The 27,710-nt window shown below is 45.1% G+C and overlaps 1 protein-coding gene across 5 annotated transcripts in view; it reads left to right on the top strand.

Annotated features, from left to right (window-relative positions):
- The window catches only part of PRDM2 (PR/SET domain 2), a 47,925-nt gene extending 44,292 nt beyond the window's left edge, over window positions 1–3,633 (top strand). For all 5 annotated transcript variants that reach the window (XM_082070075.1, XM_082070077.1, XM_082070078.1 and 2 more), the window contains one exon: window positions 345–3,633. The gene's annotated coding sequence lies outside the window, so the exon portion shown is untranslated. The remainder of the gene's footprint in view (window positions 1–344) is intronic.
- The last annotated feature ends 24,077 nt before the right edge of the window (window positions 3,634–27,710 follow it).

Below are 27,710 nucleotides of genomic sequence, written 5' to 3'. Positions count from 1 at the left end.
AGGTAAAGGTGAGAATGAGTGCCAGCAAAATCAACACTCTGCAGTGTGGAATTCATTCTTTGTTAAATATGTTCAAAACAATAACATTTGAGGGAAACGTTAGTAAAATTCTGAAGTTTACTATCTCCTGAATAAGGGGAGTGGTTGCTAACGAAATGTTAAACACCCCTGACTGCAGCACAGACCATTGAGTTGTGGGAAACCCAAGCAAAAGTTGAATCGTGGGCATTTCTCCTGCACAGCACTCGCTGATGGCCCCGCTTCCAGCTTGCTGTCACAGGGCTGGTACTCGGCTTCGTCTCGAAGCTGACTCCAACTAACCGCAATTCCCTGTGTATTTGCAGGTACTAGGAACTTTTGACTGGAAAAGACGAGGTGAAGTGATCCTCAAGCATTATCCTCTCCTGCTTTGTCTCGAATGAGGTGAGAGCGGTTCCTCCGTAGACGCCAGGGACAGAGGTTTCTTCTGCTGGAAGCAACGGTGTCATCTTGTCCTCCCTTCCAGAGGGAGAGACGTGGAGCAGGGCTCCTGCCTTCTCCAGGAGCAATGAGCTGGGGATGCTGGTGAGAGGGGGATCTGGAGGTCCCATGGAGTCCACGCATCAACAGCCAGTGGAATAGCGTGGAGAAATGTTGGGACAATTGCAGGCAGATTAACCATGTCCAGAGGGTTGATGGGTCTGGATGAGTCTCCTCTTCCTGGTAGAACACAGAGGGGTTTAACATACTATGCAATTAAATTCTGAAAAGACTGTTACATCATTTTAGTTTCTACTTTACATCCTAACGGGTAAAGAACTGGGCATCCCGCAAAAATCCACTGAAGGGAGCAGTAGGTTTGGCTGAGGTTTCCAGAGCCTGTGGGTACCCCAGTCTCTTCACTTCGTACCATTAGCTTTAACGGGCACGATGCCATTGCTTTCCAAGGGTGTCAGGACCCATGGTTTTTTTGAAGACCACCTGCTACATCATCTCCGTGAAAAAGCCCAGTTCCCTAAAGGGACCAGCATCCATTCCTCAAAAGCTGCCATGGCATTTGCTGCCAGTCTGGTACTCTTGTTACGGTCAGGTTTGATTTCTTTAGCGAGAGGATCAAACACACGTGTCGCTGTGCAGTATCGAGCAACGCTTTCCTTAAATACAAACCTTGTGTTTGCGACCCTCGATACCAGCCTGCCTGGTTTCCACGGTCCTGTGGACAGGACATCATGAAGGTAGCGGTGAAGGCAGCCAGTGAAGACAAGTTGAAGAAACAGGTTGGTAAAATGCAGTGCAGAAAGGTCTCTTACCTCTTGGCCCAAAACGGTGACAATCACACATGGGTGCATCACCTGGCAGGGTGCTCCTTGGGGCCCCGCAGATTTCACCTCCAAGATCAAGGCTTCCTTCTGGCAAGGCAAGTTTTCGCAAGATTGCTTCTAATTTACCGTCCGGGTTTGGGATTTTTCAAGGAGGCCACGGGGGTGGATTGCCCTGTTTCCCCTTTATTTCAGCCCATTAATTCCTCTCCTTGTCTTGCACTCCACACAGATCAGCAGACATCTGTGTACGCACACATTAGTTGAGAAAGAAACAAGTGCCCAGTTGATACTGCTTCCCACCACCCTGCAAAAGTCAAAAAAAGGATCAGTTTTATATATATATCTATATATATGACATATATATTAATATATATATGTATGAAATTGCTGAAAACAGTTGATTTTTTTATAGTTTTGATTAAAATCAAATTGTTCAAAATGAATACAGAAGCTTTAAATAAAAACATAGGTATTGTTCACTGTCAAAATGTTTTAGCTACATGTCGTTCGAGTTAGAAAGAGAAGGTCTTTGGGATCTCGTATTATCTAGCGACAGATTTTTCGGATAAACCCCTATTGGAGTCTTTCTAAGTGCAATTGTGGTTTGGGCAAAGGCTGAGATGCCGAGGACTGGCTGAGCCATAACAAACGCCGTGTCCTCCTCAGTTGGAAGCGATGCTTCCAGTTCAAGACGGCGAGACCGTCGAGACGGAGGTTTGTGGTCTGAACTTGTGCCGTTGCCGGCTGCTCCACCGAGAGCGAGGAGTCTCCATTTGTCCCCCCTCGAGCTTTTGGCTAGCAATAATTTCCTCTTGAAATATGCGATGTACTAATTCCAAGTGAAGGCTGAAATTTTCCGTAGCAGCCTTGGAAGACTGAGATTCTCGTGATTCACTAAAACTAGTCGGGAGTGAGTATCCAAATCTGCTGGGCAGCTTGGTAAATCGTGATCAAAAAGCACAGAAATGAAGTTTCCTGGCCTTACGCGTATCTCGAAGGAGCCGGCGGGCGCACACAGCTCTCCAATCACTTCGGCTCGCTTTAGTTTTGTGCGTTATCTTTTTATGTTCTCTCCACGTTTTCTCCTCCTTCTCATCCTCTAGCATCAGTATGGTAAACCCTGTTCTTTCAAACAGGAATGATCTTCCTGCGTGTCTGGACATCATTTGCAAGGTGAATATACAGCGCGAGTAAAAACCAGCCCCAATATACTCTGTCTTAAGGGACCGGTATGATATGACATGCCCTTGATTTTCCCAGCGCAGCTTTGTTAGGCGTTCCCTCAAAAATGACACTTACTGTATAAATTTGCACAGGTCACGTGAGGATTGTTGCTGAGGAAGAGTTTTCTTGCCATGCAGCCCAAATCCTGCTCTAAACAATCGGTTCTGCTGAGACCCACTCGACTTCCAGCGACAGTGAGTTAAATCACAGAGGTTCTGGCACGGATGCTGCTGAGTTTAGTGCCTTTAAGGCATACCAATGAGGTTAGTAAGGTCACTTTTGTGCAATTTATTTTCGCTGCTCTGTTTTAGAGCGGTATTAACTATAATAACTGACAAACTCAAGGAGAGAAGTGTGTCAATTGTTGTGATAGACGAACGTTTTTTTTCCCAGAGAAACTCTGGTTTATCACACAAGCCTGTAAATATGTATTTACAATTTTAAAAGCACGTCTTAATGTCCCTGGTTGTAAATGCTCCGTTTTTAAAGTTTTATACCATGTTACTCAAGCCAAGAGACCACAGCACACAGCTTTATATTGTACCGCTCTGTTTGAAGGATCCCTTATGGTTCAAGCTGTGGCAGAAGAATATCCACACCACCGACAAGAAATAACCCATGGTTGCATCATTTTCCCTCAAATAACAAGTGTTTGGAAGGGTGGGGGAGTTGATTTTTCTTGCAGAAAAAAATCAATTCAAAATGGTGTCATTTCTCTGGAACAATGAGGATATTTTATTCGCACTCAATTCAGGAAAGTATGCCATTTTTTTTTTTGTTCCAAGGCAGAATTTCACAGTTTTGCAGCAAATTTTTAACCTCCCCCGTGCCTGCTGATGAAACGTGAAGTTTTGCCCTTGACTAATGTCACAAGTTCTTGTGAAAATTCGAGGAGAGGGTGGGGAAGAAGCTCAGGTTTTGCATGTAGGATGTTGCGAGGCTGACACCGGTAGCTCTGCAGTGCTCTCCTGATGCTGCCGACGCCGAGAAGCTCATTAAAAATAACCTGTGTGCAGATGTGGTGTTACCTGGTTGGCGCTCGGGTTCCCAACGTCGCTCTGGAAAGCTCTGTTGTCCGTCCGCCATGTAAAGAACAACAATAAAGTAATGTGACAAAGCGCGTAAGAGAGATATTTGTTATTATTTCAGCAAAGGCAGCCTTCAAAGTAGAAATCAAATATATCTGAGCTCTGAAACGGCTGAACGGTTCGGGATTTTCTGCAGGAGAGGAGATGGAAATGTCACCTTGGTCTATCAAGCTCTGTGCACACTAACGGTAATTACAGCAGAAATTTTGAGCAAGGCACGGAACGGGAGGGTTTTATCTTCCTAGAAATGGTCCCTGTTTCATGTATCGCTGTTACAGGACATGCTCCATCACAAAGCCTGGAGGGGGAGTTTTATCCCTTGTCCGGGGCTGCGGGACTTGGCGTGTTTGTTGAGGGAGCTCCATGGGCCGCCGTTCATCACTGGTGCATTAATTCAGCCACATTCTTTAAAAATAGCAGATGAAACAAACAGGTTTGGGGACAGCTGAAGTATAGGTATTAATATTAATTTCACACGGGCTAAAAATGGCTCTTTTGCCCCAGAAAATCTGAAGATTCCTTATGCATTATAAATCCGACCTGTTAATAAGAAATCGCTGTTGTCCCCATAGCACGGCATTGTCTTGCCATGCCAACCTCCTCTGGCGGTGTTGTGGCCCACCTGGTTTTATTAAACAGCGTTCAGTTTCACTCAAGTTTTGAGTGACGAGATGTTGCTGAACTGTAATTCTCTCCCCACGTAAGAATCTTCTGAAATATTCTCAAACTAAATAGCTACACACCCCCTTTCATCTGTCTGTGCTGTCACGTGTAGCAGCGCTAATTACTCCTTTTTATGAGAGCTGTGGCTTTTTTGGAAGGAGACGACCTTCAAAAACAGGTAAGGGGGAAAACATTTCTAGAGGTGGCCATTTAAAGCATCATAGGAAGGAGCAATCTCATAGGAGACGAAGCTTTCACAGCACAGAACCAATCTAGCAGCTGTTAAAGTGCTAAATCTACCCATTTCTTTGGACTGGAGGGAGTAGACACAATAAAATGATAAATCTGAGATGATGTGGGCATCACCAGTTCTCAGTTGAGCTGGGGGAGCTGCTCAGCCTGCAGCACAGATTGGGAAATGGGACTTCAATTCCCTGCTGCTCAACATTCTCCAGGTGGCCCTGGGCAAGTCCCTTTGCCTCTCTCGGCCTCAGCTGCCTGCAGAAAGGGGCTAAAAACATCCCCCTGGCTCACCTGGGTTTTGAGCTACCCGCAGGTGACCTGTATGATGTACCCTGGGCTTTCTGTTGCTATAATCTGGCAGTTTTGTATTTGCGCCCAGGTCACGGCGTGTGCTTTCCTGGGCCTGGCTGACCTTCTTCCCAGCAGCTTCCCAAAGAAACCGCCGATGACTCACAGAGGACAAAATTATGCAGAGCGCCTGGAGTCAGCATCTCCATCAGAGGGAGCTTTTAAAATGAAGATGAATCAGCTGTGTCAGGCTTAGTCCTGAGAGTTAACTCTTGGCCTTTCTTCCCTGCAAACAGCCCTGGCTGGTGTTGACACCGAAGGGGTCACAGCAAGGTGGTGACCGTAGCGCGATGGGCGGCAAAGCCACGGGCATCACCCCGGCGGGTCCGGGGGCCGGGGTCGCCCCCTTCCCTTGGCCGTGTCAGGACTGAGGGGGTTAAGTCCCCTCGGTGCCGCCGGGCTGAGTCCGCGCTCCATGCGCCTCCAGCTGAGCTCCCGGAGCAGCCGCTGCATCGGGGCAGGGGCAGAGGGAGGGACACTGCAGCAGGGCAATGTTATTTAACGGCGGCTCCAGTCTCCTCCCCCTCGCCTGTTTTGCTGGGGGAAGGGGAGAGCGGGCTGGCAGGCAGGAATAAACCGCGGGGGGGCTGATGCTGAGACCCGGCAGAGCCCCCGGGAGCGGAGGCTGCAGCAGCGGGGGTGGGAAACCGCGCAGCCCCCACGGCCGCGGGGACCATTTGGGCACAGGACCGCAGGTTTTGGAGCCGCTCAGCCCTCGGCTTCACCCTCTGGAAACCTCCTCTTACCTCCTTGGGCTGCAAACCGCGGCGAGAGGCAGAGATCTGCCCGGTGCGCCGGGCGGCCCCGGCTGAGGGACGGACGGACGGACGGACAGACCGACGTGCGGCCCCGGTACCTCACACAGGGGAAACTCCCCCGTTTCCTCGAATGGGGATGTGCCCACGCTCACGGACAAGGTGGCTGCTGCGTTTAGACATCTCAGTGCCCTGAGGAGAAGAAAAAAGACTCTTACCTTTGCTGTAACTATGGCAGAGACCCCGGGGGGGTCAGACATCCCTGCCAAGTGCTAACGAGAGCCCGAGGTCTCCAGCCCTGCCCAGGACCCCACAAAACTCCTGCAAGAGACAGATCACGCTGAGAATACTAACGACGCCCACCCGAGACCATGTACCTGTAACTCACCCTTGAAAAGAGGGAAAGGAGCATTTTTGGAGCTGGGGAGCAGCTCAGTGGGGTCTCCAGCCCTCTGAGGGCCTGTGGGGCACTGGAGGCGTCTCCCCGCAGCCGGTTCCCCACCCATGACCCACAGCACGGAGCCACCAGCGCGATGGAGGCGTCCCCGGTGACCTCCAGCTCCGCGCCAGGCCCCGTCACCTTCTCGCAGGTTTTCGGGCAGCAGTGCCAGCTGATGGAAGCAGGTAAGAGCGGAACACGCGTGTACGACCTCGGCTCTTCCCGCCCTCGTTTCCCAAGCCCTTCCCAAAGCCCCGTGTTGGCCAAAGGGAAAGCTGCAGTGACCCCTCTTGCGTTTGCACAGCTGCCTCAACTTCTCCCAAATCCACTTGAAAAGCTTTGTGTCCACATAGTTACAAATGACAGGCCAGGGTTGGGATGATTGTGTGTTTTGGGTTAACGGGACTGGAACAAGATGCTTTTCCCCTGACAGTGGAAGTTGCCGTTACGTTTAGACGCATGCACAACATGTATAGCAATTATTCCAATTTCACAATAATGATATTCAAACTGGAGGTTGATTTGCTGATTTGGAGTTGACTGTTGCATCTCTAGGTATGGGGGTCTCTGCTTTGGTGTTCAGTTCTGTGAAGCACAAGGTGTTAATATCTTTTTCCTTTGCTTTTTCTGGCTGTTTGTGTTACTGTAGCACCAGAAGCTCCTTTTCCCAGCTGCTTTTGTCCATTTGCAATATCCTTACAGATGTCCCTGATTATCTGTTGCCTGCACCTTTTGGGAATTAAGGAGGGGGAGTGTAACATGACTACACCCAATTTTTCCAATTTTGCCTTTTTCTTTTAATTTGCTCCGCACAGGTGCTCTGAAGCACCAGGCCATTTAGTGCCCAATGCTTTGTAGTAGCATCCTCCTTCATACCTGAGTTCCCAAGTTTAATAGATTGGCGTAATGAATTTCACATGACTTGCAGTCTCTTCCTATCCCTGCTCACAGTAGGGCTGAGAATGGATGGATTTATTTACTTGTGGCTGTGGAGAAAACCTGAGTTTTTGCGAAGATGCTGTAACAACACTTGCTCTGAATCTTGAGGGCTTGTTTTACTTGGGCCTTTCTTATTACTGTGATGAGAACATACTTGCTAAGATACATGCACCAAAGTGTTCTGTCCTGTCTTTCTCTTCTTCACAGCCAGTTCTGCAATTAATGATATTTGGATTGTAGTGTTTTGATTTATGTGGTGAGATCCAAAGTGCGATGTATTAGTTTTTTGCTGCAGATCTCTGTGACTTCTGTTGTGTCTCTTGTACGTTGAGTTGGGAGAACGACTTGTTAGCTGACAACTACTCAGTTAATCAAGCCTGCGATCATGCTGCTGCCTCCAAGGAAATGTCAGGCAGTTTTTTAAGAGGGTTTGGTATTAATGTTTCATATTATATGGCCTGGGATCAGTCCAAAGGCTGTGGATCCATTAGGTCAGATATTACATCAAGAAGAGACATGTGAGAAAGCCCCAGTCCCGAGTATTTTGTTTGCCAAATGCGTAAGACCAACCAGCTGGGAAAACACAAGTGGTAATTTTAGTGTTGTTTGCTTTTCCTTTCCCTTTCTCCCAGGGAGATGCCAGAGGGGAAGCCTATGAGTCTGGGTCTGGTGAATCCCACCTTAGTAACACAACCATAAGATTTTCTTCCTTCTGATGGATCATTTTAGTAGGGTTTTCTAGATGTCTCAGGCGTGTTCAGCCTTCAGGTACAAGGTGTGGTGCGATGTAAGGGTGGCTGCCATGAACATCGCTGACATTCGGGGACACCAGGCTCTGGTTACTTGGTTATGTCCCATGCCACCGAATAAACAGTATTTGGGACAGAGCAATAAAATGGTTCTGCATCGTTTAGGTCTGTGCAGGTGCCCTTGCAAACCATAAAATCATGCCCCCTGTGATTCTTTTGCAACAACAATTTCTAAAGAGCTCTGTGGAGTCAAGTTCTGACCCATATGCTCCAAATTTCATGAACAAGACTTGTAGACACCCTGTACCACATCACTGTTGTGGGTGACATTTGGGCTTTTTTGACAACACCGCGATGTGCTTGAACGGTGAAGTCCTGCCCTTAACTAAATGTCAAACTATGTGCCTGGAGAAATGCCGAACTCTAAATAAATCACGGACTTGACAGCACAACTTCCAGGTACCACCTGGAATGATCTCATGTTTTTTATAGCTTCTGCCTTCTTTATAGGGACTCTTTACCTCCCAAGCACTTGCAGGAAGAGCTGGGGGCTGCTTGCAGAATGTGCCTTAGGTTTCGTGTAGCAGTAACTGTCCCCAGGGGGACCGTGCCACCCTGGTGCAAACGTGTGTCCCCTCTTGCCCAACGCGGCTCTTCAGTGACTTGCCCTGAAAAACCACTATTGAATATATTGGAAGTTGACTTCTCAGCTGGTTCTGCTTGATTGGCTGATTATTCATGCAAAGTTTGAGTAGATTTGCATAATACTCTAGAATGTACTACGGTATTTGCAATATTAGTGTAAAGAGTATGTTGTTCTATGGGAGTCCTGCTCCAAAACTGATTTGCCCTTTGCACAAGTACCTGTTCTTTATTTTACCTCTGGAACATGGTTTACCTGTATGTTATGTAGGATGCTCTTTTCAAAATCAGTTTTCTATCTTCTCATTTTACCCTGCCATACTGCTACTGTTTACCTTACCAAGGTAATAAATCTGACAAAGCTCCAGTTTCCCAAGGCAGTAAATCCTTGCGGTTGCAGGTATTAAATTTACCTGGTGCCCAAAAAGATGTGTGGGTGTTGGCTGGGGGCACGGTCACCTTTCAGGGGAGGGCAATTTCCAAAGAGGGCCTGTAATTCCTATCTGGGGTTGCTCAGAGAAGAAGGTTTGTGTTTCATGGGTAGGCTGGTTGGCTTTTCATCTGGAGATTTCCAAAAGGAGTAATTGAGAAAGAGGTTTGCTGCAGAACCTGGTCCTAAATCTCCCTGATCTCAGCTGAAATTCCTGTCTGCCAGGCAGTGCTGGAGGATCTTTCTTGCTTGAAGCATAGGATTGAATCTGGCACACATCCATGCTATCAATTTTGCTAAAACCAAAATGAAAGGCTCTATATTTTTTTCCCTTTGACAGTTTCTGAATTAAAAAAGTCTGAAAGATTTACGACTGGCAGTACTAGACCTAAAAATGAGCGAGACTGTGAATTTGAAGGGTATTTCCCCCCTGCCCTCCCGTGAAGTGTTGAATATGTGGAGCGAGACCCGATCTCAAGGAGAGTTGGGGGCTCTCTTGCAGAATTAGGATTAGAACATAAACCACTATTTTTATACGTGGGCAAATTCCAAGCAATTTGTTTGGTATAATGCAGTTTTCTGAACTTATCGACATGTGTTATTCTCTGCCTTACTGCTCCATTAGATTAACTGCCATTTTCATTAAATCTTTGGCTCACAGATGCTGCTGACTTGTTAGACTCTCCATTTATTTTTAATATCTTGCCATTTAATTTTCCGTTGGTTATGAAATAAGGAACTCAGTTCAAGATGTGACTGCTATGAACAAGCAAGCTTAAGTAATTTGAAAATCATCCAGACTTTAAAACATTGCACTGAAACTTTTACATGTTATCATTCCTTAACATACAAAATATACATACTGGGTAATGTGTATCTCCCTCTGATGGTCGCTCCACAAATGGATGCGAGTTTGGTTTGGCTACCAAGCAGAAAATTAAGGACATGATGTAAAGTTCTCAGTAGTTCTATGGAAATCAATGTAACATAGCTCAAAGCTTTTGCCTTTGTCCCCTCAATTTGTAGTTTAGCTCTTGATCCAGTTCCTCTCAAGAGGAATGTGAGGAGAGAGACACGAAGCATTACCTAGGGCAATATATTTGTCCTGCAGCGTGAAACCCCTGGAATTTCATCTGGTCCAGCATCTTGCTGCAAATAAAGCATCGTATGTGCAACATAAGACTCCTTCTTTTTGGTGTCTGAATATGGTTTTTAAAACAATATGCTATGTACTTTGTGATTTGGATGAAGTTTTCCTTGGTGTCCTGGTATGCTGGTCCTGCCTTTCTTTAAGCACAACACGAGCTCAGACCTTTGTGACAGCTCTTCTTGACTCCCGTGGACAACAAGAGAAAACAAGTCAGCATAAAATCTGCTTGGGTTGGTTGGTTTGAGGCCACACCGAGTCGGGGCTGGGAGCGCGTTCCTCGCTACTTAGCGCATTAGGTTTCCTACGTGCATTAGTCAGTAATAAATCTTTCATGGAAACAAGTTGTTTCGTTTGCTCTCCCGAGAGAAGATGATGTGTAGCAAAAAGTGACTTTGTTTGCAAATATGATTGCAACGGTCTTGTTTAATTAGCGTGCCGCAGGTTAGGTCTGTGCAGGAGTGGATTTTGGGTTTTTAGGGGAAATAAGGAGCAGGGATCAGGTGAGGGAGGTGAGGTGAACTCAGTGATGCTTGGTGCAGGTACTGGGTGCTGTTGGGCTGCTGGCAGAAAGCTGGAACAGAAAATCATTTACTGCAGCGTTGCAAAATTTGGGCCTGTTATTTCATAGAAATTCAGTGGCAAGGGGGGGAACGTTGCTTTTTCTTTGCTTTAACTAAATGCGCCTGCTCTTGGAGATGTCTGCTCCCTTGGGCCGGAGCTGTCAGCCGACTGTACGTCCTGCCATCGCAGGTTTCAGCCACTTGATAGAAACCAGCATAAATCTCTGCACCCATCCCTATGGTCCTTGAGAACGTGGAGGCGCAATCTCTGCCAACTTCTCGTGCATGGTATTGTCACGGTAAATAACCGTGTGTGTTGGTGTAGAAAAAGGTGTCTCTTTTTATCAAAACCAAACCTCTATTTTTTCCTGAGATGACAAGAAATGTATCAGAAACAAACTACTCCAAAAGCCCTTTGAGTTTTGTGGTTTAGGGGAGAGCAGGATAATGTGATTCTCTCTGGGACCAGCTCCGGCTCTAGGAGGAAAAGTCATTTACCTCTCCCCAGAAAAGCAATAACTAAAAATCCTCCTTGACAGCTGATGTGCTCCTGCATGAGCTGAATAGATTAAGGGGCCACAGAAATGAAACGGGAAGATCACTAATATTTTTCTTTTCCACCCAGTGGAATAAGCTGTTACAGGGATATAAAAAAGTGACATTTATCTCTCTCTTCACTTTGTTAGGTAGCGCTGTGATCCCCAGGGGGAAAACAGCGATCCAGGCCTTGTGGATGGAGTTCACTTGCTGTTTAGATCTTTCATTGCTTTACAAAATTCTCCTCTTAATCACACAAATATTGTGCCTTTGCTACTCTGCTTGGGAAGCTGTGGGTGACGTGGGTGCTGCACAGGGCACAAAAGACAGTGACAGTCACAGAATCCCAGAATGTCGGGGTTGAAGGGCCCTGGAAAGCTCATGCAGTGCAATCCCCCCATGGAGCAGGAACACCCAGATGAGGTTACACAGGAAGGTGTCCAGGCGGGTTGGAATGTCTGCAGAGAAGGAGACTCCACAACCCCCCTGGGCAGCCTGGGCCAGTGTCTGTCACCCTTACTGAGACGAAGTTTCTTCTCATGTTTAAGTGGAACCTCTTGTGTTCCAGTTTGAACCCATTACCCCTTGTCCTATCACTGGTTGTCACCGAGAAGAGCCTGGCTCCATCCTCCTGACACTCCCCCTTTAGATATCTGTAAACATTAATGAGTCCCCCCTCAGTCTCCTCTTGTCCAGCTCCAGAGCCCCAGCTCCCTCAGCCTTTCCTCACACGGGAGATGCTCCACTCCCTGCAGCATCTTGGTGGCTGCGCTGGACTCTCTCCAGCAGTTCCCTGTCCTGCTGGAACTGAGGGGCCACAACTGGACACAATATTCCAGGTGTGGTCTCCCCAGGGCAGAGCAGAGGGGCAGGAGAACCTCTCTGACCTACTGACCACCCCCTTCTAACCCACCCCAGGTCCCATTGGCTTCCTGGCCACGAGGGCCCAGTGCTGGCTCATGGTCACCCTGCTGTCCCCAGGACCCCCAGGTCCCTTTCCCTACGCTGCTCTCTAAAGTACTTTAGAAATATTAATGTGAAGTGCATGGGAAGTCAATGGAGACTGCATTTCAGTGCGCAAAAGAGGGGGCAAGTGACTGTGGCATCCTAATAAGTCTGAAATTCTGTATATGTACCTACATCTACACATACAATACAAAGCAGGAGGGGTTTGTTTTTCAAACTGAGAGGAAAAGCTTTTCCAGAATGTTAGGACTGCCATATGCCATTAAGGATCTGACAAACAAAAAACCCCAATGACAGATAACAGAAAGAAAATATTGAAAATATTTTTATTTGCATAAATTAAATATAACGTGTTCCCTGCCATCTCAGTAGAGAGAACAAGTGATTACAGCATCTGTGGACTAGCCACATGCCAGCTGATTTGCTCCTGATTAAATTATGGGTAGTGTTCATCTGCATTCCTGATGGACAAATTTGGTTTTGTCAATTAATGTTCATGAGTAGCAAAGTATAAGGATATAATAATTCCTTCAAAATGAAAGAAACCATCAGATCTTTATGACACCAAAATAATGAACTGAAAACACGTGTATGATTAGATTTGCAGCTATGAAAATGAATTAGTTATCCTTCCTTTCTTTGGAGGTCTTTGAGGCAATTTTAAGACCATGCATTGTTAAAAGGAAAGTGGAATAAAAGACATTAAGCAATATATTTGCCTTTGCTGTGGCTTTATCCTATTTTATGGAAGGTGGGGTTTTTTAGAATTGTGGAAGTGGATATTCTAAAGTTGCCCAAATTCTGATGTGAAATAGTGGAAGTATTCAACTAGAACATATCCAAATGAACAAAGCTGGGGTATTGCCTTTGTGCTGTATCACCCAGACTAATGCAATGGCTGGAATGATGAAACTGAGCCTTTCCGAGCCAAATCATTCCTACAGAGCCAAAATACAATACTCTTGAAATACCTATATGTTATCCTGGCTTTGAATGAAATAAAATATGTGAAGACACATGAGATGAGGAAACCGCATTTGAATTCCATTTATTTTGGGAAGGAAAGCGTGGTAACGAGAAAACAGGATAGGATAGAGAAAATGATGGTTTTTCTGCAGAAGAGAGAGAAAATATTGCTGTGTCCCAAGGGTCACAGGTTGCAAATGAGGAGTGTGTTATCAGCTGATACACTGGGCATTTTTGCAATATCATTCTGTAAGACATGGTCCAAAAAGCACTTTTAAGAGCTCCCAGTAAAGCAGCTGGAGATGATGACCTTGCAGCAAATTGCCGCCAGCCTGGTTAATGACACCATTCATCCATCCTGGTACAAGCTCTACATTAGTGCTGCTCTGCCAACTGGGCTTTGCTGCCTGTTGTCTTGAGAGTAAGTTCCAGGTAATTAAATTTATTTGTATTTCTACTATTCCTTTTTTCCCCTAATCACCCAATTACTTGAGCAATGCAATTATGCCACATGATCTGCTGTACGTGTGCTCAACATCCACCAGCTTTATGTGCTGTGATCTGCTGCTGGGTCCAGGTTACAGGGACCAAGTGCCCTTGTCCTGCTGCCCGCAGCACAATGTGTTATATTCCTGAGCCAGTGCCAACCGTTGTTTGTTGAGGAGGCTGAAACTCCTGCCCTCAACTAAATGGTTAGAATATAAATAAGTTAAATCTCAGGAATTCAGAGGCGAAACAAAGGGCATCTGATGCCCTGAGCGTTCACAGAGCTTGCAGCAAAATAAAACTTCATCTTTCTGCATGGATAAAAATAGTTGCTGCCCCTCACTTGAGCTGTTCAGGTTATCATCTTACAGAGGTGCTTGTTATTAGCTTGATTTTTGCAGGCACCGAAACAAAGGTACAGTGTGCTTCAGTGGCTGTGAAATTCGACAGCTCAGCCTCAGATTTGCCAAAAATAGCGCTGGGGATTGCTGATTTATGGAGCCGTGACTCTGCGACACCTCCGGGAAGGTGAAGCGGCAAGAGTGGGTAATGCAAAAGGAAAAGGGCCATGGGATGTTGGGTTCTGTGCGGCCAGAGAGGGGGGAGGAAAAGAGACATGAGCCTGGCTGGGGCTGTGCAGGGCAAGGAAAGCAAACCTGCAGAATTCCGATGGATTCTTCTCTGTTCATATACCATTCTCCATCTGTTCCACGCCTCCGGAGGATGTACTTCATTTTTCTGTGCTGTCGCTCCAGAACCCAATTATATGGTATTTTCTGTAATGCTTGATTCAAACACAGCTATTACAGCAATTTTGTTTTCTTGGTCTTGAGCAATAATGTAACTATATGGTTGTTAAGAGCTGCAAAATCAGATATCTGGAGGGGCTGGGAATTACAGGTAAGAGCTGTATCCTCCAGCTGCAGTTTGCCCGGGCAGGACAAACCCTCCAAACCCCTCCAACCCCGCTTAAATCTGCCAAAGCCGCAGTTGCCAGGATTGCTCTTATACGTAGAGGATCCCTTGGTTTTATTAGTCTCTGTTTAATATTCAAGGCTGCTTTGACAAACGGCTAACACAAAGACCTCGTGTTTCAATGATAAACAGCAATTGTGTGCTTTACTGGGAGTGTACACGTAATTTCTGTAGGTTTTAAATAAGGGTTTAGTGCTTTCCTGAATGGACTGGAAGCTTTGTGGGGCACGTGTAGTTTGGGGCAAAGATGTTTCTGTTCCCTTAAGTGAACTGGAAATATTAAGAGGGACCTGGCTGTGGCAGCACAGAGCTCTGGGTGGGTTAATTTACTGTTTTTTATCCTCATTTCCCAGCTGCCGCAGGTGGAGCTCTGGGCACCCGTCCTAGCCCAGGTATTTACCCTGCCCTGACATGTGAATTGCCCTTGGAGCAAATTACATTTTGTCTGCAAAATTTTCCTTATGCCACTGGTCCTGATTTTGAGGTAGCAAGGTCTTTCCAGGCACTTTTGGGGGCTATTCCTTGCAGTAACTGTTAAAGAGGTTTCCAGTTTCACTGGCTAGTGCATTAGCAGGTCGCCAGGAGAGCTGTGGGATTTTCCCTGCTGTGTTAAAGATCTCCAGTCCGCTTCAAGGGCTCTGTTTGGTCTGGGAAGGTTCCAGTTAAACAACAGGTTACATCAATGTGTCGTTTTTATGAGTGCAAAGGAATTGGGCTTCCTCCTCTTTCTTTCACCTGCAGGCAGGTAATGATACCAAAGGACTTTTTAATAAATAGCTCCATCTGTGACTTTAAAAAATCTCATTAAATAATCCAGCCTCTCAGACACAGCTCTCCATCAATGTGTACACGGCTATGGCTGGTACCCACAACGTGAAGAAATCGATGGGGTTGGTTTGTTTGTTTTCTCTCCTAGAAAACCTGGTATTTGTGAAATAAATGTCCTTTGTGCTGTGCTGCTGACCCCCAGTGGCTGCTGTGCCGGTGTCTCCTTGTGCAGTGCAGCCTCTGTACGGACCCTGTTTTCCTAGCAAAAGCCTGTTTTTAGGTAAAGACCGGTCAGCCTCACCTCCATCCCTGGGAGACTGATGGAACGACTTCTCCTTGGTGCCATCTCAAGGCATATCAGGGGTAAGAGGGTCATTAGGGGCAGTCAACATGGCTTCACCAAGGGGAAGTCGTGCTTGACCAACCTCATTGACTTTTATGAGGACATAACAAGATGGATGGATGATGGCAGAGCGGTGGACGTGATCTACCTTGACTTGAGTGAGGCATTTGACACAGTCTCCCACAGCACCCTCACAGCTGAACTGAGGGAGTGCGGTCTGGATGAGCGGGTAGTGAGGTGACTGTGAACTGGCTGAAGGGAAGAAGCCAGAGAGTCGTGGTCAATGGGGCAGAGTCCAGTTGAGGCCTGGATCTAGTGCAGTGCCTCAGGGGGCAGTTTATTTGAAATTTGATGTTCTTTGGACTCAGAGGTGGCCAAAATGAATGCTGTGGTTTCATGTGGATCTTCTTCCCATTTAATACGGTGTTCACCACGTGGAAAATACCAAAGGCAACATAATCTCCAGCTTTGATGGCAAAGTACACACAGGAAAGTTTGAAATACAAATGAGCTTCTCGAGAATCTCACTGTATGAACCTAATTCCATCTAATGCTAGTTATTCTACAGATCTTGAGCAGTTTAGTGTATTCCAGATACATCCGGAAGTCCGATACTTTAAGCGTGGCCAACAATACATTTATATTTATCCACATAAAAACACAAATGCAGACTGAACCTGCTGCTTTGCCTAATAAGTAGGAAAGGGGTTTTAGTGTGGAATTTTATTCTTTTTCCCCCTCCCCTTGTAGCTTTTATAACCTGGTTGAGCCCATTTACCTGGGAATGCCCCAGTGCTGATTGACTGTGCTGTGATGGTTTCCCTGTGGAGAGAGGGATTTTGTTATACTTAACTTTCCTTATGCTTGATAATGGTTCACTGGAGGTTTGATTTCATTCTTGTAGATTGAATTAGGGAATCATGGCTTGAGATTGATGCTTCCTCATCCACTTTCCTTGGGGAGTGCATTTTGTAATAGGTTTACATTACACCCATTAATGAGTGTGATTGTGATAGTTTCTTTAAAGAAAGGCTGAGTAGAAATTGCCAGGCTTTGATACCCGTGCTTGTGATCTTAAACAGGGATTACTGGTGTTTTGGCTCGTCCGTTATCTTTTCTCTTGTTGGACATTTGTTACAGCTGCCGGCCCACAGCAAAATCTGCCTTTTGCAAGTCTCAGTGCTGGGTCAGTAGGTTAATGATGGGAAGGATTTCCTCAGGGCTCTGCTTTTTTATCTGTAAGTTTTGGGCATTTTATATGGACAAATATCCTAAGCTGGCTAATGCTGCTTGAATTCCACTTTTCACCAAAGTTTTTGATGTTCTGGGAACAGGCCAGGAGAGGGAGGCAGAGCTCGCTGCACTGCACAGCCCCGTCCAGGCTCATTCACCTTGCTCTGAGTTTGTGGTTGCAAAACTATTTATTTGTACTGCATCAAACCCGGAAGCGGCGCAGGGCTGGGGCTCCCCCGCGCTCCCCATCACCTCCCAGCCATCGCTGGGCTCCTGCTGGTGGCAAGATAGGATGATACCTGTTTCAGGTGGCCTAATCAGATTTGGGATTGTTTTGGGTTAATTAGGCTAATTTAATGCAGTTTGATGATGACAAACACCAGCATTTGGTTTATCAAATAGGCCACATTTGGTATAAATCAAATGTGTCCTGAGAATCTGGGCACGGAAAAAAGTAATGAAATATAACAAGGGCAAGTGTAGAGTCTTGCATCTGGGTAGGAACAACCCCAGGTTCCAGTGTAAGTTGGGGAATGACCTGTTAGAGAGCAGCGTAGGGGAAAGGGACCTGGGGGTCCTGGGGACAGCAGGGTGACCATGAGCCAGCACTGGGCCCTTGTGGCCAGGAAGCCAATGGGACCTGGGGTGGGTTAGAAGGGGGTGGTCAGTGGGTCAGAGAGGTTCTCCTGCCCCTCTGCTCTGCCCTGGGGAGACCACACCTGGAATCTTGTGTCCAGTTGTGGCCCCTCAGTTCCAGCAGGACAGGGAACTGCTGCAGAGAGTCCAGCGCAGCCACCAAGATGCTGGAGGGAGTGGAGCATCTCCCGTGTGAGGAAAGGCTGAGGGAGCTGGGGCTCTGGAGCTGGACAAGAGGAGACTGAGGGGGGACTCATTAATGTTTACAGATATCTAAAGGGTGAGTGTCAGGAGGATGGAGCCAGGCTCTTCTCGGTGACAACCAGTGACAGGACAAGGGGCAATGGGTTCAAACTGGAACACAAGAGGTTCCACTTAAATTTGAGAAGAAACTTCTTCTCAGTGAGGGTGACAGACACTGAAACAGGCTGCCCAGGGGGGTTGTGGAGTCTCCTTCTGTGCAGACATTCCAACCCGCCTGGACGCCTTCCTGTGTAACCTCATCTGGGTATTAGAGCAAATGATCTCCAATTGACCTGGAGCACATGCACTGTACTCATTACAGGATTCTGCCTGGTGCATATTAAGGATCGATGCTGGGACAGTGTGAGCAAGGAAATGACAAAAGTCTTTGTGTCATGGGTGAGTGTAAGGAAAATGAAATTACTACTTGATGTTGCTTGCAGCACCCCAAGGAAGCTTGGAGTTACCCACATCAGAAATAACTCACCCCAGAATAATGATGTGATTGAAGCTCAGGGCAAGCTGCTTGCTTGCCAGAGAAGAGGTTTTAGCTAAATAAAGTTCTGGTGAACAATTACTCTCATAATTCAGTGGTAATCCTGTTGGGGAATTGCTGTCAGTAACTCCTGTATTATTAACTAGTTCAACTAGCGTGAGGGATTAATAAACATTGCAACACTCTTGATGAAATATTATTTGCTTATTCCCATTTTTCACAGGACATACCTGAGGAATGAAGGTTGTTCCTTGTTTTTGGTAGGTACAGAAGTACTGTTTCAATTTTCAGACACAGCCACCAGCTCTCAGCCCCAGTTTTTCCCTCTGATGGCTCATCTGGAAACTTCTCTGCTCCCTCCTTCCCCGCGGTGCTGAGCACAGACCGCGGCATCTCTTGCTGTTCCTCATCCCACGTTGTGTGTGCTCTGTCCATCTGTACAGGAGATACTTGGGCGTTTTTATAGCTGTGATAGCACCTTGAGGGTTTATTTATTATTATTTAAATTGGGGAAAATGTGAATCTGGTGTGTGAGGAGGCCTTGATGCCTTGTTGCCAAAGCAAGTGGATCAGCTGGTGCCTCTATGACCTGCTGATTTTATTTCATTGTATTTTTGTCAGCAGATGCACCTGAGGCTGGGCTAACCTTTCTCTGTAAGCAGCCTGAGAATTAGTTATGACATTTCTTGCTAGGAAATAAACTCCATGTGCCATTTTCTCCCTACGTAACCATTTTTTTTCCCGCCCTTTACAAGTCTAAACAATTAACACTCCAATGCATCATCTAGACGATAATTTTGCATGGCTTGATGGTCTGCTCAACCCTCTTTAGTCTTGTCACCGGGACGTGGCAGCGGTTTTATGGCTCTCTTGCTAAGAAGAGCTAATCAGATTGCCCAGCAATCGAAAGGTCAGCGCGATAAGGAGCGTTCCCCTCGCAAAACCTGCGGCGGGAGGGGACACGGCGCAGAATGAACCTGACCCAGGGACGGGCTGCAGCAAAAATGAGCAATGAGAGGCGTTTATTGCAAGTTAATCTGGTTACAACCTGAAACCCATCATCTCCTGGACTTTTTTTAGGTGCTGGAGGGGCTTATTAGGCTGATAAATGGCTCCTTTGTTTTACTGCATGGAAAGAAATGTGTCCGCTGTAAGATATGCACCTTCAGGGTATATTTTTGCATGTGTCGTGAAATGTTTTCCAAGTATCTGCTGGGGTGCTGCGTATCTTTTATGTCCTTTAATAAAGAGAAATAAGAACACCATGAGAAAGATGTTGCTGGGGTTGTTGCACTGTAGTAAACAGACAAGTGTTTGAAGAAGAGCGCTTGCCACGTTTTCTAGGGCTGGTGTGGTTAAAAAAGTGGATGAATAATTGAGTAAACTTATCCTTAATTATCTCTGCAGTCTGTGGGCACGTGACCAAGTTGTACAGACCTTTTGTCAAGGCGTATATATGAACCCTTGGAAGAAATCTCACATCTTGATGGAAGAGCAAGGTTCCTTGAGCAAGTATTAGCTGCTTTCCTTGCTGTATTTCCAGTTAACTTCACCAGATTTTCATTTGTTTGTCTTTATTTTGCAAATATCCTCTACTTGTTTTTACTGCTTAGGTCTTACCCCTATAGCTCATTGTATATGGTGTGATTTATGTCGTTCTGTACACTGCTTTAGGCTTCACTGCCTTACTGTGTACTGAAGTGTTCCACATAGAAAATGATGTGTGGAGAGTTGCAAAACCAAAAATATATAAAGCTCGCTGTGATTCGGAGGAAACTCAAGGTTCTGTTAGACTTCTTGGCCTGATTTTTTTTCTTCCTCCAGCTTTGCACCTGAATTTTTTATTTGGCTTTTACAGGGTTATGTAAAAAACAAACCAAAACAAACACCACAAAACCCCTTGAATGGACATTGGATGAATATGAGTTATTGCAGATGTATTTTGCTCTCTGCAAGACTGAGCTATGGGGTAAGGATCTGGTCCTTGAAGATCCCCAAAGTGTTTTAGCAGCTCTGGTTCCCCTTTGCTGCTTGGGTTGTAAATGAGTGTTGATGGAGCCATCTCTGTCATTGGAACACCGGCGGTGGGTACCAGCCAGGGCAGCCGGGATGTTATTTGTTGGATGAAATGGAAAATCAGAGCTCTGGAAGGAATGGATCATTCCTCCTTGGAGAAATTTAGACTCTTGCTTTTGCAGTTCTGAAAACAAGCTGTGTGGAAATAAAGTGAGTTTTGGTGATGAAATCCATGCTGGTAAAAAACATCCATACAATATTGCTATGAAGGCATCTGGATACTGTTATCTGTGGATGCACATCTCCATTCCTTTCTGTACTACTACAATAACTTACTCATAGCCACTCATGATGTGGGAAATCCATGTTCACAGCTCTCCTGAACGCCTTTTTGCAGTTTATTATAAATTCTTGAGCGCTTCAGGCCCTGAGGTTCCAAATAGGGTCTGTAGTGCCGCGCTACATCTATTTCACACTGTAATAACAACGGCTGTACCAGTGTTTAATACAAACCAACTTGCATTTTGAGTAGCGTGGCCTCTTTGAAGCGTGAATAAAGACGACGCCAAGTCTTGAGGGATGTTTGGGGCTGAGATGGCGCAGACACGGCGGCTCCAGCGCAGCTGCGCTTTGCAGCTGTAAATACTCAGAGACCGGTGGGTAAAAGTCCTCACCCGTGGGTGGAGAAACACCCTCTCCTAGATGTGCATAAGCCACAGGACTTCCCTCGTTACCCAAAAACTTGGGCCCAGCAGATGCTGTGGCTGTGCACCCTGTCCATAGGCTGGCACAGGAATGCATGTGGTTATAAACCTTTCTGGCAGTGACCATGAGGCTCTGAGTCTTATAGCTTTTGGAGGCTACTTCAGTATAAATTCATTTTAGGCTATTTTGGGTGGAGGACATGCAAGCCGGATGGTTCAAGAGCTTATTTAAAATGCTTTTTCCTACATTAAGACAAGGCAAAGCCCTCTACGTTTTGGAGCCTGTTCAAGCATGAAGTTCTGAGCTGCAGCAAAGTATTTCATTTCATTCCTTTCCACTCCATCTTTCTTCCTAAAAATGTCGAAAACACACATAACATTAGAAATGCTTGAGTGCTTAAAAGTAAAACTGCGGAAACTTTGGCATTCTGTCTGATTGGAAATTCAAATGGAGTTTGCTAGGGTGAATCTAAATCTGTCTTTCAACACACTACACACGGAGAAGGTGGGTACGGTGCTACTAGAAGTTCGCATTTATGTAGCAATTTGCATACATGATTTGCAGCATGGAGGTTTCTAAACAGTATTAAGCCTCATGTTTTAAAGAATAGAATCAGGAGAATAGAAGTTGTTGGTGTTTTATTTTCAGAAGCGCTGAGAATCCTGAGCTCTAACACTTCTGGAGATTACTCGATATGTTTGTAGACACTCCAGTTACAGCACTGGGATCTCACTGGTCCATGAGCTCCATGGAAGGGTTCACCAGTGTGCATTTTGCAAGCTGAACAACTATAGATAGTTTTGAATTTGTCTTTTGTTTTCCCTACCTGACTCAAATGTGGACTACTACTTTTTGTTTTCAGTTCTATGTGTTGCCAATAGAAACATATTGGGTATGTTGGCAGTAGTAGCCTTGTAACAGACATTAGTTATTAAAGGGAATAAGATGTGGAATAATTATCTGTGACTTATTTTCCAATCAAAAAGAAAAGCTCGTCAACTTAACCGTCTAGTCTTCCTCGAGAGACTTTACAAATGTGCTCATGCCCTTGTTTTAGAAGCAACAAATGAGATGCCAATTAATAAAAGTCAGTAATGGAATACTTTAAAACCTCAGTTTGTCCTTTGCTGTCAAAGATGCAAACGCCTGTCACTCCGCTCAAAAGCTTCTCAAAGAAATCTCCTTCGTGTCAAGGAAAAATTACTCCATATGGTAATGTAATCACAAAAGAGAAACTTCATTCTATTTATTATCCCCTCCAGATATTCCAGTAAAAGAATCATTGTAGAAAAATAATAAGAGTTTTGCGATTCCTCGTTGCAAATCTGATTGACTCTTGTTTCTTTGGGAAGATGCAATATGCTCTTTTTTTCCCCATTCTCTGTAAAAGCACTTTATTTTTAGGGGCTGTTTAGTAATTCAGAATCGCAGAGGAGCAGGTGTAAGAAGTCTGAACAACATCTGCGTGGCTACGGATGAAAGCATTATGACCATTATGGTCTAATGCACAATAATATTTCTTGGTTGATGGGCACGGATCTCCCCGCGTCCGTGGCTGCGCATACATCCCCTTCTTCGTTTCCACAGCTGCCGGTGCTGGGGTTTGGCTTCTTGAGGTGATACTGTAAATCACAAAATGCCTGCGTAGAAAAGGTCCCTCCCTATTCAAATCACTGTGAATGGTAAGCTGAGATAGCTATCTGATCTGCTTGGTTTACCAGCAAAGTGCTTGTTTGCTGCTGGTGCCACACGGGCGGTACAGCTGTGTATAAGCAAGATGGGACTCTCTTTCTAGTTTATCCATCACACTAGTTAAAAAGACCCAACCAACCAAAAAAACCCCACAAAACAAAAAACCCATCCTTGTCTGAGAGACTCTGAGCACCTAAGACCTTTCGGATTTCAAAGTCAGAATTAAAGCATTTCTGGGATCAACTATTTTAGCTTGGAAACTTAGCAAATTTTCTTTGAAGGCTGGAGAGGGTCTGTGTACAACGGCCACCACAATTCTGGTTGTATTTCCAAACTTACCTGTACTTCTAGTACTGTAGTAGAAGTATCTGTACTACTAGAGCTGCTTCTATCTCCTATCAAATCCTTCCACATCCAAGCTAATGAATTAGCTGCAAAGGAACGATATTTCAGAAGATAAAAGGAGTTTTGCTAATATTAATATTGGAAAAATAACCAAACGTGTTTCTTTATTTACCAGGTGACCCTTTAGATGTGATGTACGTGTGTAGGAGGCATTTCTGTGTTTTACACAATGCGTTGGGATCAGTGGAAATGAAAAGCAGTATAATTACCCTCTGGCCTCTTATCTTGCTGTGGTATCATCTCTAGAGAACGCAACGATGGGGTAGAGAAGCCTTTGCACAGCAGATAATCATAGGCATTAGAGGAAACGATGCTAACTGAAAATCAGCGGTGTTTTTGCACTAAAATGTTAATATTAGAGTCTGTGTTGATCTGTTACTGAAATAACGCAGCCAGGAAACAGCCACACTCATGGAAAGACCCACACGTAAAACCAATCGCTGCATATTCTAGTAAATTCTTAAAATATTCAAAGGATTGGTGTTATAGAATGGAGGGGGATACACAAAGCATACAAACTTCTGCTTTAAGTGCAAAATACAAGTCAACCTTAATTACAAGTTAGTGATCAATGCTGCTGTATTTTGAATATGTTGGTAAATAATTAATGAACAAGTGCGGCACAAGGATTAAAATTTCCTTTTAAAACTGTATCTTGAGCGAACGCCGGTGCTGGTGCTTTTTAAAAGAGGGGAAGCAAAGGACCAGATTTATGATACAACTGGAATTTATAAAGTGAAGCAGCAGTTTTATTTGGTAGTTAAATGCACGTGAAGCGTTTGGGCTGCTCCGGTTTGTCATTATCCCTGATCCAGGAGCAGCAGCTGAGTGAGCGGGATCTGTAATTGCGTGGGGAATATTCACGTGTCAATGAGATCTCGACTGAATGTCACATCCACTTAATGGTGTTTAAAGGGGAAAGGAAATCACTTTGTCTGGCCCCCCCCTGAGAAAGGTCAGAACATCAATTTATCTGTTTGTCCGAAGCCAATTGAAAATACAAAGCAAGTTTGTCACTTAAGGATTTTATTTTGAAATGGGTTTGTTAGGGGACAAAATGCCCTTAGCTCTGAATTTTTGTGCCACTACTACTTAATTTTCCAAAAGCCTGTGGAATTAGAATCCAGGTATTCAGTGAGAGGTTCAGTGAATAATTCAATGGGGATACTTTTAACGTTAGTTCTTGGGTATAATTTTGTTGGTAAAACAGGATTCTGTCTAGAAAACTTGTACAACTTTGCATGAAGTCAAATTTAATCAAACCTGCAATACACAGAATCACAGATTGTCAGGGATTGGAAGGGCTTTGGAGAAGAGGAGACTGAGGCTGACCTCCTTAATGTTTACAGATATCTAAAGGGGGAGTGTCAGGAGGATGGAGCCAGGCTCTTCTCGGTGACAACCAGTGATAGGACAAGGGGTAATGGGTTCAAACTGAAACACAAAAGGTTCCACTTAAATTTGAGAAGAAACTTCTTCATGGTGAGGGTGGCAGAGCCTGGCCCAGGCTGCCCAGGGGGGTTGTGGAGTCTCCTTCTGTGCAGACATTCCAACCCGCCTGGACACCTTCCTGTGTAACCTCATCTGGGTGTTCCTGCTCCATGGGGGGATTGACCTGGATGAGCTTTCCAGGGCCCTTCAACCCCTGACATTCTGGGATTTAGGAAGAAGTTGGCGAGTGTCTAAATAATAAATGATACCAGGAAAAACATCATAGAAGAGCATTTAAAACATACTTTAACATTGTGGAGTAAGTTACGCATGAGATGCATTGTCAAGAAATGCAAATATTACCAGGTTTGTACACTACTCCAAGTGCTCTTGGGTGCGAGCAATGCTGCTGCCTTGACACCGATATTGTTGCAATTTACCAAGTGATAAAATGAAAATAATTTATTATAATTTTACAGTAACTTTTTCATATGGAATGAAAGGCTTGATTGCCTCCAGTTTAGTCCATTTCACTCTTAATAATGCAGATTTTACCATATATTTTTCTTCCATTTTTAGAGCCATTTTCTGAACTTGGCACAAGATTTACATTTTAATGTGGTTGACAACATAAAAGCCAAGTGTTAAGAAATCTTATTACGGTAATTACATTTCCCTGCTGGAAGCTAATGTGTATATTACATAGAAAAATACTTTCTGTAGTTGGGGAGCCAGTATAAGGGGACAGTCAATAAAATAAATGTTACGAACACACTTCAAGTCTTTGGTGCAAGGTAATTTCAGTATGTTTGAAGGAGCTGACTCCGGGGAAGTTCTGGAGAGGTCTCAGAATAGATACAGCCACGTATTGAGGATGAATGGTAGATTGGGGTTATATTCCTAGAATGGGGGAAAATGGGTTATAAAAAGGCAGAGAGTGAGGGAGGTGGGAGGGAGAAGGGGCTTGTTGGGTGGTCATGGAGGAGAAATGGAAATGGTTGAAGTAGCGTTAGAGATTCAACGCAGACAGGAGAAAAAACATATATAGATGAAGGTTGATGATTGTCCATCTCCCTTCTGCCTTGCACGTGAAAACAAGGACAGAATGATTTGATAACGATGCAAGAATAATTACAATGACAAAACACCTGCCTGCTAGTGAGGAGTGAATTAATTCCTTACTCAGAGTTTTAAAGCCTGCAGATCTAGTTAAGGCAGAGCAGAGTTTGGGGAATAGAAGTCAAGAAGATGAATGGTTGGACCTTACTGAATAAAATAATGCATGTTGTGTATGAACACAGCACCAAACAAATATTCTGTTTCATGGATTATGTGAAAATAAATGGTGTTCAGGAGAGCAGGGCAGCACACGCTGCCCGTTCATTGCCCTTGTTGCAGATTAGCGGGTGGTCCTTTGGGGAAGAGGAAACTTCTTTCCCCATCTTCACAGAATCCCAGAGTGTCAGGGGTTGAAGGGCCCTGGAAAGCTCATCCAGTGCAATCCCCCCATGGAGCAGGAACACCCAGATGAGGTTACACAGGAACCAGAAAAATCTTGGTTCAGCTCCTGGCTTGGTAAATATTAGGGTATTTATACAAAGTGGACCAGCTTAAGGAGGAACGACCAGGAGCAGCACAGCCAGACTGGCTGGTGGCCCCATGGCTCAGAGTTCTGCAGGAGATGGGAGCAAAAGAGAAAAATCTACTTTGTTAGGTTCAGATCAGCAAACTAAACTAAATTTCCCCATACTTAGGAGTTTCTTTAGAAAGGCAAAAGGCTCCTGTTACTACTTGCATAAAATTAATGCAGAAACAGCAACCCAGGAAGGCAAGAGCTTCAATCACAGCCAGAACACAGCAAGCTAGAAGTCTCTTGGGAAGGCAGTTTGGCCCCACTCAGGCTCATGTCTTACCGTTTATATTAATGCAGAGGGGAAATCTGAGGGGACTGAGTTGAGTTGCTTGCCAGCATCCCAATTTGCTGCTCATTGAGAATAAGAGCTTTGCCTGCTCGTGTTTGCCTCTCAATAAAGGCAGATGTGCTGCCAGCAGCACAGGGTGTCCTCTCTGCGGAAAAGCATCGCCCTGGAGGGATGCGCATTTGGGACTTGCTGAGGCCTTGGAAATCAAATAGCAAAAGGTTGCATCGTAACTTCTCCTCAGGAGAAGTTAAATGAACAGATTGCAACTAAGCCTTAAATTTAGATAAATACTCTTTGGTTCTGGAGGTTAAATCCTGCCCATTGGCCTCAACCTGCAGTTTTTTAGGGAGATAGACAGTGACCATACAAGGGGAACCTTTAAAAGACAACTTACCAAATGCAGCCTGTGTGTTTAAAGACTCCAAGGGGCTTCCCTTCACTCTGGGGTCACAATTTCTTTTCCCTTCTTGACCGTTATTACAAGTAGCCTGTTTGTTTTCAGATCTTCATTCCTTAGTGCTGTTTCAGAAGCCCAAATGCATATACTTGGTTAAAAACCTAAACTTTTTAAGTTCTCAGAACTGGAAGGTCTCTTGATTCTTGTATATTACTGCATTTTAGGTTTCCTCTTCGTCCCAGTTCTGGTTTAAACACTCATGTCAAGAAGAAGAACAAGCTGCAGTAAACAGGGAGACTCATGTTTGTCATGAGTGTGCTGGGTCTATGTGAGCATCCCCCATTGATCCTGCACCTCTTGTTTCACTCGGGAACTTCTTAAACCATCCTGTGGCTCAGTACCACATCTATACAATTATATACAAAGAATATAGTATCTGCCAAAGGCTTTAGGGAAAAAAAAAATCCATGTGCAGCCTTAAAAAAATAATAGTATGTAAGCTTGTAAGTACTGGGATTCCTCATCTTTTAACGGTGTTAGGCTTATGTAATTCATAAAAAACTATAGCAATGCTGTCAGGTTTTTGGGTATTTTGGTGCCTTTTTTTTCCCTTATTAATGCGGTGATTGTCAGGAGGGCCTTTGAAGCTCAGCACAAGCCGTGGGGCGGCCTTGGGGCCGCGGGGGCACAGTGGGCTCTGGCTGCAGGGGGGACGCTGAGATCTGCGGCGGCTGCACAGAGCCCAGCGTGGGCTGCGCTCCAGACACCAGCACTGATGCAATGCAGTGCGAGTGGCTTTTGCAGTCACCCGCGTTAGCCCCTGCGTTTCCAGATTTACTTCAGATTCCACTGCAGTGCCCTCCCAGCTCGGAGGAAGAAAATAAGTCTTTGTATCTGTTCTTAATGTCTTCATTTTTATCTCAATATGTTGAATAATTTTGGTGCAGTCATCATCACCCTGG

Source organism: Streptopelia decaocto, assembly GCF_964273445.1.
Source record: "Streptopelia decaocto genome assembly, chromosome: 20".
NCBI lineage: Eukaryota > Metazoa > Chordata > Aves > Columbiformes > Columbidae > Streptopelia > Streptopelia decaocto.
The sequence above is the reverse complement of the archived record's forward strand: the minus strand, read 5'-3'. Positions and strand labels throughout refer to the sequence as shown.